The sequence below is a fragment of the Muntiacus reevesi genome, chromosome 5 (assembly GCF_963930625.1).
Source record: "Muntiacus reevesi chromosome 5, mMunRee1.1, whole genome shotgun sequence".
NCBI classification, from domain to species: domain Eukaryota; kingdom Metazoa; phylum Chordata; class Mammalia; order Artiodactyla; family Cervidae; genus Muntiacus; species Muntiacus reevesi.
The window spans coordinates 47,089,416-47,094,119 of NC_089253.1; positions in this window are offsets into that span (position 1 = coordinate 47,089,416).

Consider the following 4,704-nt stretch of genomic DNA (forward strand, 5'->3'; position numbering starts at 1 on the left):
GCCGGGAGAGTGACGGGCCACGGCAGGGGTGAGCAGGGGGACAGGAGCTCTGAGTCCCCCCTAGTCACACCCACTCTTCTGCTCCAGGCTTCCCCTGGATCCTGAGGCTCACCTGGGGGAGTGGGCGCTCCTTGCCAGGCCCGCCCAGGGAAACGACCCAGGCCCTCAGGCCCTGCCTGACCCAGGCTGCGTCCACCCGCCTCCCGCCCCGTAGACACTGGGCACTGTGCATGCTGGGTGCAGCCCCCAGCTCTGCTTCCAGGCTGCTTGCCTGAGCAGCGACGAGGAGGGCCCTGCGGGGGTGCAGGCGGCTGTGGGGAGGCCGGGGGTGGGCCCGGGGCCCCACCGGGGCCGGGAGAGCGGGTGGCCAGCACCCGCGCAGGGCCCCTCTGGGGAGCGGGGACCCCAGGTTGGAATGTGTTTACCTCTGGCCCAGCCCCGCTTCCTGCCTTGGATAAGGGGCCCAGAGGGGGCCGGAAGGCAAGCCAGGCCCCCACCCAAAGCCACCTTCAGATGCCCCTATGCTGAGCTGGGTCCCCAGGCAAACAGGGGCTCGGATTCCAGGCCCAACCCTCGCAGGGTCAAACTGCAGTCACGCTGCTACAGGGCATTTAGGATGAGCAACCGTCCAGCCTCTGGCCCACAGAAAACAGGACTTCACGTGGCCGTGTGCCCGCGCTCCTATGTCCACACGTGTGTCCGTCTGTCTGTGGGGTGCATGTACACCCGTGTGTGTCCATGTGTGTCTTCCTGTGAGTGGGGTCTCCGTGTGTGGGCTTGTGTGTCCACCTCAACACGTCCCCGTGGGCCTGTGTGCGCGGGTCAGTGGTCTGGCTGTGTGCTCTCGGCGCGTACAGGGTCGACGGGCTGCCTCTCCTGGGCTGTGTGTCCACAGGTCTGTGGATACAGCACGAATGAGGGTCTCTGCTTGGGGTCGTTAACCAGGCTGGTCACAGTGGAGGAGCCCCGTCCAGCTAGGGCTGCTCTGCAGGGCCTACTGGCTTTTGCTTGGCCCTGGCTGCATGTGTAGGCACGAGCTGGGCCCGGCTTTCATGACCTCTGGGCCCACCTTCAGGCCGGGACTGTGGACGCTGGGGTGAGGGGAGCAGCCCTCCTTGTAGCCCTGAAAGGTGACAGAAGAATCTCCAATGGTCCAGGAAGTGATGCCCTACCAGGGCCAACGTCATGTCTGGGGTCAGCGGACAGGTGCCCTGGGAGGCTTGGTGAACAGGGCAGGGCTGCCACGAAGCTTTGTCCCACCCTGGGCTCTGGGTTGCAGCAAGCGCAGGAGCAGCAGACGCAGGCCTGGGCTGGAGGCTGGCAGGGCGATGCTACTGGGGTGCAGGGAGGCCAGGAGGCCTGGCCCTGGGCTCAGAACCCTTTTCTGCACCTCCCTCTTGTGTTCAGGTCTCTCCATGTGTTGTACTCATTTGAAAAGACCCCGATGCTGGGAGGGATTGGGGGCAGGAGGAGAAGGGGCCGACAGAGGATGAGATGGTTGGATGGCATCACCAACTCAATGGACGTGGGTTTGGGTAAACTCCGGGAGTGGGTGATGGACTGGGAGGCCTGGAGTGCTGCGGTTCATGGGGTCGCAGAGTCGGACATGACTGAGCGACTGAACTGAACTGAATGGATGTGTTGTACTGACAAGCTCCCAAGCCAGGGGCCCCAGCAGAGACTGCGTGACTCTGAAAGGGGCAGATGGAAGGTGCTGGAAGGCGTGTGGTCAGCGCGGGCCTCTCCTGAGGCCGTGGGGACCATGCTGGGCCGTGGCCCAGGCCACTTGCCTGCCTCCCTTCCCGGCCCCTCTCCCCGCACCTCTCCCAGGCTGCGCCTGGTGACATGGCTGGCCCTTGGCCAGGGGCTGGGAGGACCGGGGCCCCCTTCCTGGAAGCCCACCTGCAGGCCGGTTGCTGGGAAGGGCCCCTCGCGGCCCCCCGCCCGCACCGTTTCCTGGAAACGGTCACTGAGGGTGTTCTGTTCCTTGTCAGCGCCGTGTTGCATGAAGCAGACACCGTGTTCCAGCTCCGAACACCTGGCCGGACATGAGCGGGCAGCTGGGGCCATGGGGCGCCACGCGGGCCTGGGGCCGGGCCTGCGGACAGTCCCAGCACCACGCGGGGGCTGCCTGGCCTCGCCTGGCTGTGCGCCCCCCGGCGGGGCCATCCCAGGGGCCTCGATGCTGCGGGCGCAGAGCTGAGGAGGGGGCAGGGGTGCAGGGGTCGGCGGGCCATGGGTTCCCACGCTCTGCAGAGGCCTCAGCACGTATGGAAGGCCGGCCCAGAGAGCCCGAGGGGGTGGAGGAGCAGGGTCAGGAAGCGGGGCCAGAGCGGTCACCCTGAACCGGGTAGGAAGAGGCCCCCAGAGGGAAGGGAGGAAGGGGAGGATGGCAGGCTGGGAAAATCGCTCCCAGGGACAAGGAACCAGGAGGGGCCAGACGGGTGGGTGCCAGGAGCAGGCGGTCACCGGCCATGAGGGGCCTCTGGGGACCCCGAGTCGCCGGGGGGCCGGGCCAGGCCTGGGCGAGCTGTGTGCCGGGGGCGCCGGGCTCACCTGGGGGGCTCGGAGAGGGGTGGCGGGCCTAGCAGGGCTGCAGGAGTGGGCTGGGGACACGGAGGGGGCACAGATGTTCCCGAGAGAGGGTGCAGAGTGTGGTCTCGGGGACCGTGAGCTGCAGGGAGCTCCAGAAGGAGGAGGAGGGGTCCACGGGGTTAAGGGGTGCTGCGGGCGCAGGGCGGGGGGGACTCAGGACCTCAGATCTGAGGACAGAGCAGACTCAGGACACGGGTGTCTTCAGACTGGCCCGCCCTCCCGGGCACCTCGCGCGTGCGGGCAGGAGGCAAGGCCTGGGGAGACGCAGGCCCCTTGGGTTTATTCAGGTGGCTTTCAGATTCTGCCCCTTGCGTGGCGGGGCCCACGGGCCGCAGAGCAACTCACACGGAGCCCCCGGCAGGCGCCCCATTCGCCGGCAGTGACATCACCTCTATGTCAACACCGAGGAGTCGACAGCTTCCCGCCGGGCTTTATGGAGCGGGACCAGACCGGCCCGGGCCTCCACCCGCGCCCCCCGACATGCACACTGGCCCACTGTTCTGGGGTCTGGGAGCCCAGGCCCCCCAAGGCTCCACAGGGCTGCCCGTCCCTCCATCCGCTCCCCAGACCTGGGCGCTCCCCACCAGAGAACGCGGGGGCTGCGGCCTGGCCTCCACCTCCTCCTCCCTCTGTCCAGAGAGGCCTCTGAGACAGGCCTCGGGCCCACCATGGCACAGTGGGCCCCAGTGGGTCCCTTCCAACACTGGTCAGGCCCCCACAGACCTCAGAGAAGCCGGAAGGGGCCAGCCCTTCCCGGCCCCCTGCTCTGGCGGACGCCCAGCCTTGGACGGGGGCCCCTCCTCAGAGGGGAGGTGGGGAGAGGCAGCGTGGTGACAGCCGGCCCACCCGGCTTGGTGACGCCCCTGCCAGTGAGACCTCTGGGGCCTCCTCTGGGGTCGGGGGGCTGGCCGGCCCTCTGCAGCCAAGACCCCCAGCTCCGGGAAAGTGTGGGGAGGCCCGGGGCACCCAAGAGCCTGGTTCCCCGGAACCCCTGTGTGTGACAAGGAACCCTCAGCAGAGGGGAGGCAGACTTTGCTGGGTTAGGGGGCCCCAGAAGCCTCGGGGTCCGCAGGTCTGACCTCAGGCACAGGCCGGGCTCACTCCCCTCCAGGCCCCCGGCTGCCACACCGCCCTGCAGGCCTGTGAAGGGCTCGGATTTAAAGCTTGTGCTCCCTGAGGTTACCGCTGCTTTTGCAAAGGTTTCTGGGACCCAGATAGGATGAGTTGGCTGAGCGTGGCGGGGAAGCCAGGCCGGAGGGCCCTCCCAGGCCAAGAGCCTGCTGGCCTGGGGCAGGCCCTGGAGCCCCCAGCCTGGGGTGGTGGACGGACGGGTGGGTGAGTGGCCGAGAGAGGCCAAGAAGGTGGGGGGACGAGTGGGTTCCTGCTGTTGGTCACCAGGGAAGGACTGGCGAACGACGGGACGGCTCCTGGGCTCACCACCCAGGCCCAGCTCTGCTCAACAGCCTCCAGCCACCCCCCCACCACGGTCTCTGCCGCGTGCCCCCCACCCCCGCCCATGGCCCTTCCTGGGACTGACCCCGAGCCCAGGGCTCTCAGCCCAAACCTGTCTGTCCCTGCAGGCCCGCTGAGCGCCGGGGGCCTACAGCCTCTGCCCCCCGTCAGCCCGTCCGAGGGTGAACGACCTCACCTGGGACATGGGGGCAGAGGGCATGTGTGCCAAGAGCGGCCCCCGGGGGACACACGGCTATTTGCAGGTCGGGAGGTGCCTGAGATAAAGCGGTTGTTTTCCCAGTGGGCTTCGGGCCAGAGGGGGCCGTGGGGCCGCCCCAGCCAAGGCCAGGCCGCTGCCTCGGGTGCCCCTCTGCATGGAGCCCCGAGGGGAGCAGGAGGGGGTAGTTGCACAAGCGGGCCCACGCTCGCCAACCGGGGGGACCAGCCGCGCCTCCCCCACCAGCAGCCAGCCCTCCCCCCAGGCTCCCAGGAACCCCTGCCCCACAGGCGGCTGAGAGGGTCTCAGAGTATTAGCCTCCCACATGTGGGAGCCTGTCATGCGACGACTTAATTAAGGACAAATTTCACGGGTCCTGGATTTGGTGGGCACGGCCCCTGCCCACAGGGGCTGACACCCGGGCCAGAGGAGGGGCTGGA